The sequence below is a fragment of the Amblyraja radiata genome, chromosome 10, assembly GCF_010909765.2.
Source record: "Amblyraja radiata isolate CabotCenter1 chromosome 10, sAmbRad1.1.pri, whole genome shotgun sequence".
Taxonomy (NCBI): domain Eukaryota; kingdom Metazoa; phylum Chordata; class Chondrichthyes; order Rajiformes; family Rajidae; genus Amblyraja; species Amblyraja radiata.
The window spans coordinates 45,916,291-45,928,654 of record NC_045965.1 but is presented as its reverse complement, the minus strand read 5'-3'; the positions used below and the strand labels follow the sequence as shown (position 1 = coordinate 45,928,654).

Sequence of the window (12,364 nt, the reverse complement as noted above, 5' to 3'; positions counted from 1 at the left end):
GCCATTCATTCTGTTCTGCTTGTGTGTTTACCCCATATGTTTGTTTTTTAATTCCTTATCTTCATTCCTTTAAGGGGCTGTCCCACTGTACGAGCTAATTCAAGAGCTCTCCCGAGTTTAAAAAAAATCAAACTCGTGGTAAGCTCGTAGAATGTACCTAGCGGGTACGTCGGAGCTCGGAACGTTTCTTAGCCCCTCGTAACGCTAACGCCAGGTACTAGGGAAATGCGGTAAGCTTGGGTAGACTCGTGAAGATTTTTCAACATGTTCAAAAATGTCCACGAGAGCCCCGAGTACCTACGAGCGGCTATTACCGTAATTCTCCGAGTTTGAATCAGGGGAAACTCGGGAGAACTCTTGAATTAGCTCGTACAGTGGGACAGCCCCATTACTCTTATTTCAAATAATTTGTAATATTACATATTTGTCATCTTTTAAGCTGGTTCCTCCCAGCTTTCTGACTGAGCGGGGGAAAAAAATTCTTCCCTTTCACAATATGGTCTAATGGTTTTAAACCCATGACCTACAACAAAGGAATCATCTTTATTTTGTTTAGAATCCAGCCATTGGATATTGTCCAGCTTATTTTTTCTTTACTCGGAAAGTAACGAAACTATAATTCAAAAGCATTTTATAGTTTGGTTTGTTATATTTAAAAGTATGAAATTAGAAGCATCATGCCTGTTTTTAAAAAAGGTCAAAATATGATAATTTGTTGAAATAATTACTTGGATATTAGGTTGATTAGGGAATGTGTGGTTTAACTGGATCTGAAAGAATCAAAAAGGACAAGTAACAGGCAGAAAAATGACAGTCGAATCCGCGCTTTTATCAGTAGTAAAGAACCGTTCTAACTGAATAACTAAATAATTCATAAAAAATGACTAAATATCCTAATAAAATAGCTGTGTAATATTGGAATGTGCAATAATTTTAATCCCATTGACGTTTCAAACCAGACTTGATTCAAAAATAATTTATCCAGATGGAGATCAACAACTATATAATGGAAATTGTATGAGTAGAGCTAATAGGACTTGATGTTTCAATCCCTGTAGTAAGTTGGCACTCTTGATATTGGCAGTGGGATTGGAGTGGTGAAAGGTAGGGTAAGTATGTCATTGGGGTCATCAGGTGGGCATCCTCCTTCTTTGACTTTTCATTGATAAGCCCACAACATCTCCAGAGGGCTCAACGGTGATACATGGGGTCCCAGGTACACCCCCGCTCCGTTCCATACCCTCCTGTCTTCATCTTGCAGCCCAATCGTTGTCTTTCAATCCAAAGCCAATTGCTGCTTTTTTCTGCTGAATTTGACAATGACTTGATTGCATGTTGGAGGGAGCGACCCCTCGCCCCCATTTTCTTCAATAGACTGGTCGTAGATGTAGAAACAAACCCCCTGCATCCCACTTCTACAGGGAACATCTTGGTCTTATAACCATTCTAGGCAGCTTCAGCTGTAAGTTCAGAGTACTGGTCTTTTTCCTCTCATAAGTATCAAGTATCAAGTATATCTTTATTGTCATTTTCCTGAGTACTCACATACCCAGAGGAAACAAAAACACGTTGCTCAACCAGTGTCCATTCAGTGTGCAGTAAAAAATAAATAGAAATAAAAATACATATATCATGAACAAATTAAACACTCTATTCTCTACTAAACATCAACAGGCGTTCCGATCGGCAGCGGCACGACAGTAGCTCTGCTGCAGTGTGTCCAGGTTGGTGGTTGGTGCGCGATACTTTGGCAGGGGGCAAAGTCCGTTTATCAGTCTTATAGCCTGCGGGGAGAAGCTGAGGAGCTGGTTTTGCAGCTAATGCTCCTGTACCTCTTCCCAGATGGCAGGATGGAGAATATGTGATGCGATGGGTGGTAGGGGTCTTTGATGATGAAGATGGCTCTGCTGATACACCTCTTCCTGTATATGTCCAGCAGGAAAGGGAGTGAAGCACCAATAATCCTGCTGGCGGTCTTCACAATCCTGTCTAGTTGGTGCCGTTCGTACGCCTTGCAGCTCCCGAACCTGGAAGTGATGCCGTAGGTTAATGTGCTCTCGATTGTCCCCCTATAAAAAGTTCGTAGGTGTGTAGTGGGGAGACCTGCTTTCCGTAGTCTTCGGAGAGGGTGTAGTCGCTGCTGGGCTCTCTTGACCAGTGCTGTGGTGTTGGTCGTGGACGTCAGGTCATCTGACAGGTGGAGTCCTAGGAACTTCACGCTGCTGACCCTTTCCACATCAGCTCCATCGATGTGCAGAGGTGTATGGTGTTGTTTTCCCGCCCTCCTGAAGTCAACCACCATCTCCTTAGTTTTTCCCACGTTGAGAATGAGGTTGTGGGGTTTGCACCATCCTGTGAGCAGCTCCACCTCCATCCTGTACGCCGACTCATCATTGCTTCTTCAGCACCATCTTCCCATGGTACTGACAATTCCACAACGTATGCCAACTTGGCTGGTTGGAGTGTTGTAGCCAGAAACTCCACGTCCATTTTCAAATCCCGAGCAAGCTGCAGAATGCTTGCATCCTTTGATGTTATCTGGTGCTCTGGAGGTTGGCCTGCTGGTACAAATGTTGTGAAGTGGACATTTCCTGCTGATGTTTCCGGGGAAGCAGATGTTTCGTGGTCGTTCCCTTCTGTTCCAGGATTGATGCCAGTAAACATAGAAACATAGAAATTAGGTGCAGGAGTAGGCCATTCGGCCCTTCGAGCCTGCACCGCCATTCAATATGATCATGGCTGATCATCCAACTCAGTATCCCGTACCTGCCTTCTCTCCATACCCTCTGATCCCCTTAGCCACAAGGGCCACATCTAACTCCCTCTTAAATATAGCCAATGAACTGGCCTCAACTACCCTCTGTGGCAGAGAGTTCCAGAGATTCCAGTAGTCTGAGAACTTGGTTATGCTGCCCAGTGTATGGGCAAGGCTCGTAGTGCATCCTGTTAAAATGTGCCTTAGTGATGCAGGTGCTTGGCAAAGGGAGCAAGCGGGATCTTCTCCGAACCGCTGCTTCAGGTTCTGGGTAAGGGTAGAATGTCATAAGTGGCTCTGGTGATAAAACTTAGCTGAGATCCCTCCATTTGCCAGATGTCACGCCAGCTGAGTTTCCTCATTTCAAGGCTCTCCCAGTTAGTCCATTGGCCCTGCTTGGCCATTGAGACGGCCTTGGGGTGTCGATCTGCCTCCTCCTGTTTTCTCACCTCCTCCACCACGAGCCGTCTCTTCTGCACTGTTGTTGCCTTGTGCCATTGAGGAGCTTTGGGGGCAATCCGGAGCCTGGCTCTCCCGTGTTGGACTTGGCCAACCACATCCCTGAAATGAAGAGCAGACTTAGCACTCTGAATGGCTTCAGATGGGGTCCACTTCCTCCCTGTTATCATATGGGGGTGGGGGGGCGCTGTTCGGATAACAGTATCTTCAGATTCAGTGAGGGTCATGACCAACCTTGCTTTAGTGCATTTGAACCCTTCCACAAGACCTGCAATGGGTAATTCCAATTTTCCACTCCCGTACAATCCGACAGGACATAAGCATTGTGGAAGTCCAAGCCACTGTTTCACATGTGTGCTGATCATTCTTTCCAGCTTTTCCACTTTGTTGTTGGGGATTTCATACACAGTTAAAGGCCACATGAGTCTTGGTAGTATGCCAAACTGGAGGCACCACAGCTAGAGTTTTCTGGTAGCAAGGTCTTGTTGTGCGTGATGGTATCCTTTTTGAGTTGTTCAAACTGCTCCGTGTCCTTGAGCTTTGCATCATACCACCGGCCCAAGCTCTTCACTGTCATTTCTGAAACAGTTGGAACAGGTATTCCGTTAATATGAAATCTTTGATCCTTGACTTGACCTTTGAAAACGGAGATGGTTCTGCACTTGCTGGGTTTAATCTTCATCCTTGCCCATGTGATGTTTTGATGAAGTTTTTCCAGAAGTCTCAGTGTAGGGGACAGTTGTTGTTAGTGTTGTTATATCGTCCATATAGGCTCGTATAGATGGTAACCGCTGACCACACTGTAGCCATTTTCCTCCCACAACCCATTTTGATGCTCTGATAATGTGCTCCATTGCCATAGTGAAGGTCAATGGGGAGATGGTGCACCCCGCCATGATGCCTACTTCCAGTGGTTGCCAAGCTGTGGCGAAGTCTGATGTTGTGAGACAAAATTGGAGATCCTGGAGGTTGTTTTTTACCAGAGTTGTTATGGTTGCAGGCACCTGAAAGAATTCAAAAGCAGTCCACAGTAGTGAATGAGGAACTGATCCATAGGCGTTGGCCAGATTGAGGAACAAAACATGCAGATTCTTTCGTTCTTTCTTAGCAGTCTGGATTTGATGCCCTATGATACTGGTATGTTTAAGGCATCCGGAGAAGCCTGCTATGCCAGCCTTTTGGATTGACATATCAATGAAATGGTTTTGTTTCAGATACTTTGTAAGTCTTTTCGCCAACACACTGAAAAATATCTTGCCTTCTATGTTAAGAAGGTTTATTTGCCGAAACTGTTCGATTGTGGACAATTTTGTTTTCTTTTGGGATCAGCACTCCCCCCGCTCTTCGCCAGGCTTTGGGGATAACATGCTTTTCCCACGCAACCCTCATGTTCCTCCAGAGGAATTTCAGAACATCCGGGGCATTCTTGTAGATACAGTACGGAACACCATTCGGGCCTGGTGCAGAGGCCGTTCTTGCCTTCTTCACCACCTCTTTCACCTCACTCAGCTTGGGAGGGCTGATGTCAAATTGATGTTATGGGGGTGAGATTGGTGGGATGTCAGCAGGGACAAGTATCGGTTCATCTTTTAGCTCGTCAGTGTGGATGGTTCTGATGTGTCCTTCAACCTCCTTTTTTTTTACGCTTTCAGGGAACCGCTTTTCTCTTTTGTGAAAATGCCTTTCACAAACTTAAAGGGATCTTTGTAGAAGTCTGTTCTTGCATATTCTTTCTTTTTGCGTTGTTTCCTTAAATTCTGCGCAGCTTCAAGAGCCTCTGTTTTAAAGCGCTTTCTCACGGGGCGACTTGACGCATGATGTAACCAGAGTGAAGTGGTCGTGGTCTAGCACGATATCACACGATATAACGGGGGGTAGATAAAGAGTTCCCACGGTACTCGGCATTTCTGTTATTTGTGCGAGTGACTTGTCCGTCTCCCGAGCTTTCCCGTTAAATCTAGAATGAAAATTGTGAACTACACGTGGCACAAATGATGTCACTTTTTTTTTCACACACTATAAATATCCTCCCTTGGTTGAATTGGCTCATTTGGAGACATGCCTATACTAAGTAGTTTCGAGTACAGGATGGTGGTTTTTTTCATTGACGCGCTGTATGCAGCAGCCCACTATGTGCATCGAGGACGCTTGCGTGAAGGCAGAAGGGAGAGATTAATTAAAAAGAGAATTAAGAGGAAGTCTCACTGGGTGTGAAAGAGCAAAGAGGCCATCTCTGCGCTTACTACAATTCACAATTGGGGAGTGTGCCGTGGCAGGACAGCTATATTGATGGGTAGCCGACCACAGGAACACTACTGCATGTTAGCAGAAATGCATAGCAAATAAGCTGACTTTCTAGTGTCCTCTGAAAAGTGCTTCCTATAAGATGTTCGTCCGCAAAACCTGCCATTTAGCACATTGCATTGTCCCTTTTAATGCCTGAGTTTAGGCTTGTTGCGGAGGTTAATGAATATAATGTGTTTAAAATAATCTAGCGTGCCTCATTTGTTGATTTTCGTGTTTGCGAGGCCCTTTTATAGACAAATGTTTGGTGTGATGCACCTTCTCTCAATATGTGCAAGAAGTCGTCTTTTTATATTGTCAAATAGGAATAAAGACTTTGTCTCACATTTACCGTGCTGATTGGCTTATTTTATTTTCTACCGAGAGGTGAAACTTTCAAACGTTTAAATAGCTCAACAATTGATGGACCTGAACACTCAATAATGAAACTTAATGAAAATGTGATTATATCACCTCCCTTCAACTATTTTGTGTTTCAGCATGAGAGGGATTATAACATTAGAGACATTCATCTTGTAGTGATGTGTTAATGAAGAATTGCAGACATCAAGCTGATAGTAAAAAATATATTTATTTAACAATGAGGTAAACAAGCACTGACAATCAAACTGCTGAGGTAAAAGCTTTATCACACTTCAGGTTATCATAAAATGTGGAGCCACCAACAGAAACAAAGTAATGCCCAAGAGGAAAAGACACACATATTAACATACAGACATTTATAAAGGATATTGAGAACACCTTTTTTACTCACCTTCTGTCCCCTCTGTCCAGCTTCGGGGTTTACCGTTCGCAGGAGTTCCCACGGTAACCGCAAGAGTTATTACGGTTATCGCACGGATATCGCATGGCCACTACGTTCATATAATGTTGCAATGCTCAACCACAAGTGTACAAGTCACTCTTGGAGAAATTCAAGCTTGCTTGCTTGAATTTTCTCCCGAGTCACCAAGTTACATGATTACCTGCCGTTAGCGCCACGGTGGTCCACGAATGCCGTACTGTTATCGCACGAGGTTCCCACGATGTTAAACTCTGGTTAACTCTTGCGTCAAGTCGCCCCGTGAGAAAGGCCTATTAGGTCCCCTTGAAGGAGTTTGATGCCATCCCTTTCTTCTGCTGTTGCTTTTTTCCACAACTTCCTCAGGCCTCTTCTTTCTTTAACAAGTCGTTGGATTTTCTGGAGACGACGGGACTTGGGGGGGAAGGAGGCCTATCTTTCCCGCTGAGTTCCAATTATGGAAGTTTGCAGTCATGTTAACTTCTATGAATACTGTTATCTTTATCTCTACAAAGCATGATGGGAAAATAACCCAAATGTTGCATGAGTAACAGGTTGTCATGAGAAGAGAAATACAACACTACAAAGGTGACTTCTAAAGGATTATTTTGGAATTAGGTTGGACAAGCCGTGGACAAGCCGTGCACAAGTGTAGTTTATGTTCTGGGAATGCTCAAGATGTTGATAACAAATTAATTTGAAAAGTGTTCTCCAGTATTTGAATTGAGAATTGTTTTGCGAGACTATTTGTGGTAATTAAACTGTGAAATACAGACTGAAAGTAGGCCACCGTGTGATTTAATAAAGCAAAGTAGCTTTATTTAAGTTCATTAATTTCATTTGGGAGTTGGCTGTCTTTAATAAACTATAAAACCAAAACAGCAGCCATCTAGTGGCCATGAGTCCCCTATGAAACATTTCCCTTGCCACTCCAAGGCCTCAACAGTGTGCAGAGGTGTTAGTTGTTATTATGGTATAAAGAGATGAGGGTGAGGGTAGAACGTCATAAGTAGCTCTGGTGATAAAACTTCGCTGAGATCCCTCCATTTTCCAGATGTCACGCCAGCTGAGTTTCCTCATTTCTAGGCTCTCCCAGTTAGTCCATTGGCCCTGCTTGTGAAAAAGTTACTTTTATAACAACTAAACAGGTTCGCTTCTTAATAAACAGACAACACACAAACCTTTTGGTAGACCAGTTCAAAACGTTACTTATTATTGGCCGATGGAAGGGAGGGAGAACTCCAGTCAAGTGACCAATGTAGACACTTCACTGTCCTCAGTCCACTTCTCTGAACAACAAAATTACATTGCATTGTACAGGTGCACAACCTTTTATCCGAAAGCCTTGGGACCAGACACTTTTCGTTATTCGGAATTTGTCGGTCTTCGGAATGGATTTTTTTTAGCGTAGATTTTAATGGCTGGCTCAGTGGTAGAGTGCTCGGCTCATATCCGCAAGGTCGTGAGTTTGCGCCTTGATCCCGGCAGCTCCTCGGTCGCGAGTTTGAGTCTTCAATGTAGTTTTTTCTTGCAGAATAAATGTCTGTATGAAATGCAGTGTGTTGAATGAATTCCTGAATTTATAAATGTGACCGCAGCATTGAATCACCTCTCGCACTCATGTCACCCTAGCGGGGCTACATGCCCTTAGGGGACATTTTCACACTCTTATATCCGTGTGCAGCAGAGGCGACGTGCGTTTGGCGCCAAACGTGAGCTTTGGTGAGCAGACGACATCCTGGGAAAAATGTCCGGTTTCTTCCAGGTAGGTGATATACCCTCCCGGGCAATATACCCTCCACTTCTCTTTTATGAAGGGGATTTAGTTCTCCTTTCTTCCAGGACCGACCGGAGGTTCCGCTGTCACCTCTGCGGGCCGCCCTCGGTGAACGTCCTGTCTCCCTGTCCCTGGGATAGCAGGGGGCGATCAAACAGCACAATACCCCCCTCCCCCTCCAACTCCAGAGGAATCCGCTCCCCGATGGGCCGCTACGGCGACAAGTAGCAGTTCGCCCACAGCCCGAGCTGCGCGACCCCAAGAACAAGACGTACCTTGCACACCATCAGCTTCTGCCCATACTGGGAGCGTGTTCCTCTGGAGTTGGAGCGGGGCTGGGCTGGAGTTGCTGATCTGGGATCTCCGTGCTTGCAATGGGCCTGGGGGTCGGTGTCCCAATGAGGGGGCTGTGGGCGAACTGCCACTTGTCGCCGTAGCGGCCCATCGGGGAGCGGCTTCTGGTGGTCCTGATGTCTCCGGCCAGTTTGCAGTTTTCCTCTGAGTTGGAACGGGACTGGGCTGCTGCTGGCTGTGGGTCTCTGGGATCTCCGTGCTTGCAGTGGGCCTGGGGGTCGGTGTCCCGTTGGTCCTGACGTCTCCGGTGACTGGCACTTTCCTGCTAGCATCGCCGACATGAAGACAGTGCAAAGCCCCCGCGCCGGTGCAATGGGCGGGGAGCTGGAGAGGGGAGGGAAGGGGTCACACACATGGCCGGGTAGCAGAGGGGTGTAGGTGGGTTGAAACTGAAGGCAGCGACAATCTGCTGCTGCCTGCCCGCTGAGTTAAAAAGTTCCCACGCAAGACTCACGATGCACTGTGTATCGTGCTACCGTGGGAATTTTTTAACTCAGCGGGCAGGCAGCAGAATATTGTCAATTATTAACCCTCCCGCGCAATATACCCTCACCTTCTCTTTTATGAAAGGGGATTTAGTTCCCCTTTCTTCGAGGACCGACCGGAGGTTTCGCTGTCACCTCTGCGGGCCGCCCTCGGGGAACGTTTTCAAGGACCTTTCTTCAAGGACCGAAAAAATGTCCGCTATTCGGAGGTTTTCGTTATTTGGATCTTCGGATAAAAGGTTGTGCACCTGTATAGTGTTTTTTTGTCACCTTAGCACATTCCACAGACATCAGTCATGGTCAGAGGTAAAGAAAAATATAAGTTTCTACAGAATGCATCACATCAAAGGCATTTTGTCACATGGTACAAGATATATTAAAAACATTGGCTATTTGGTTTATGACATCTTACTTTTCAAATACATCAAAAAGATCAAGCTACTTCTGTGGTTCCTCTCTCGGCACCTCCTCCCTCATAAACATAGGACACTTGGTGCCAGGCATTTTACATCAAAGAGATCAATCTAGCTCCTTCTCTGCTTCCTCTCTCATCACTTCGTCCCTCATGAACATAGGACACTTGGTTTACGACATCTTACTTTTCCAATACATCAAAGAGATCTAGCTACTCTCTCGTCACTTGGGAGACAATGTTATAGTATTTATTATCTCACACACCGCAACCTGAGGCAAGCCTAATTTGAGGCTAAATATAAGCTGTAAGCTAGCCCAGAAGCCAATTTTAATATCTTCTTATATTTTTAACTTAATTCAGCTTTATCACTTGGCCATTGAGACGGCCTTGGCGTGTCGATCTGCCTCCTCCTGTTTTATCATCTCCTCCACCACGAGCCGTCTCTTCCGCACTGATGTTGCCTTGTGCCATTGAGGAGCTTTGGGGGCGAGCCGGAGCCTGGCTAAACTATAAAACCAAAACAGCAGCCATCTAGTGGCTATGAGTCCCCCATGAAACATTTTCCTTGCCACTCCAAGGCCTCAACAGTGTGCAGAGGTGTTAGTTGTTATTATGGTATAAAGAGATGAGAAGCCATGTTAAAAATAGTAATACCTACATGGAAAAAATTTGGTAGGTAGATAAAAATGCTGGAGAAACTCAGCGGGTGAGGCAGCATCTATGGAGAGAAGGAATAGGCGACATTTTGGGTCGAGACCCTTCTTCAGACTTGGTGATGAGACTCACATAGGGGCACTGTCAGGAGCAACTTCATGCAACAAACAAATGCAAGAGGAATTCAGTAGGTCAAGTAACATCATGTTGGGGGGAGAAAGTAATGGTCGACGTTTCAAGTTGAAACCCTGCATCAGGACTCGTGCGGGGTCTCAATCTGAAATGTTGACCATTGCTGATGCTGGGTTTTGATCTGAAATCCCAACCATTTCTTTCCTTTCACAGATGCTGTTCGATCCACTGCGTTCCTCCAGCCGTTTCTTTGTGCTCCAGGTTCCAGCATTCGCAGTCTCTTGTATCCCCAGGAACAATTTAATGCCCCCCTGTGTCTCATTGAGATTTGGAGAGTCCCAACATTCTGAAAGACGGGTATAAAAACATAGAAGACAATCATCGACTACCCTGGCAGTGAGCTCCAGAGGCCAACAGTTGATAATAAGGAAGAAGTTTATTATCTTCTGGCCTGAGATACAATCAACAGTCAGAAACTCTTCAGTACCGAGCCTGGCCAGCTTGGAAACCTGGCTAGTAATAGTTAACCCGTAACACATAGAAACATAGAAAATAGGTGCAGGAGGAGGCCATTTGACCCTTCGAGCAAGCACGGCCGTTAATTGTAATCATGGCTGATCATCCACAATCGGGAACACGTGCCTGACTTCTCTCCATATCCCTTGATTCCGCTAGACCCTAGAGCTCTTTCTAACTCTCTTTTAAATTCATCCTGTGAATTGGCCTCTACTGCTTTCTGGGGCAGAGAATTCCACAAATTCACAACTGTATGTGAAAAAGTTTTTTCTCACGTTTTAAATGGCCTCCCCTTTATTTTAGACTGTGGCCCCTGATTCTGGACTCCCCCGGCATTGGGACCATTTTTCCTGCATCTGGTTTGTCCAGTCCTTTTATAATTTTATAAGTTTCTATAAGATCCCTTCTCATCTTTCTAAATTCCAGTGAATACAAGCTCAGTCTTTCCTCATATGACAGTCCCGCCATCCCGGGGATTAACCTCGTGAACCTATGCTGCACTGCCTCAATAGCAAGGATGTCCTTCCTCAAATTAGGAGTCCGAAACTGCACACAATACTCCAGATGTGGTCTCACCAGGGCCCTGTACAACTGCAGAAGGACCTCTTTTCTCCTATACTAAAATCCTATACTCAAATCCTCCAAATGTGATGGGGTAGCTTCGAGATCAGCGTAAACCAAGCGTATTTAGTGCCTCATTTTCTTCCGTTGACCAAAAGTCTGCATTTTATAGTCTATTTAAACTATACTAGAGTTTAAATAGACTATAAAATGCAGACTTATACTAAAGTGCAAAACTAAAGGATAATGGAGTACATGACAAAAAATATTAGTAAGTGTAATACAATCTGGTTGACAATGAACATGTCATAGTCTCTCTGAACATTAAAAGTGTAATCTGAAACTGGAAAATTTGCTCGTGTATAAGGAATGATATTATCTATAAAGCTTGAATGAGATTCCTGCCTTGGAATGGATGCAATTATTTTTCCATTTTTGTCATTGGATAGTCTGCGAGATTTAGTTCTGGGATTTTACTTGATGTTTGTCCAACCTTTTACCACTTGGATATTTTTTAACTTGGCTGTCTTTATTATGTTGGGATTCCAGATGTGAGGCTTTCTGTAAATTGACTATTTTTCAAAATATTAAACATATTACTTTAAAATAGCTTTGCAACTTATTTGGCAGTATTGGAGATAATTTAAACTGTGACCACATTAACAGATGAGCATAACAATCCTCCAAAACACTGAAAATCTGAAATACGAACAGAACATGCTGAAAACACTCAGTATATCAGGCACCATATGGGGGACGAAGAAAAAAACCCTTGATCAGAACTGAAAAAGTGTGATGCCAAAGTCACAAAAGACTGTACCTGAAAAGTCAACATCTGAAACAAAAAGGAAAACGATGGAGGAATTCGGTGGGTGGAGCAGCATTTGTGGAGGTGTAGGGATAGTTGACGTTTCTCTGAATCTCTGGAAGAGTCTGAATCTCTCTGTGAGGCTGGGTTGCTGAGGTGATTTCTCCGTGTTTACTGAGGGCAGTTGAAGAAAGAAAAATAAAAGGGAGATGTTAAAAGATGTGAAATACAGGTCAGAGCAAATGCAAAGGTCTGAAACCAAAAGAAGACAGCTTAAAACAATAAGCAGATCAGGTATTGACTATGGAGAGGAAACTCTTCTGTATAACTTTACAGCAGAACTAGCCAGTTCCAAACCTGAAA

General features: G+C 44.6%; 1 protein-coding gene across 1 annotated transcript in view; it reads left to right on the top strand.

The window, feature by feature from the left end:
• LOC116977869 (coiled-coil domain-containing protein 24-like) overlaps window positions 1-12,364 on the top strand; it is a 50,923-nt gene that overhangs the window by 2,976 nt on the left and 35,583 nt on the right. The gene's annotated exons all lie outside the window — the stretch shown is intronic.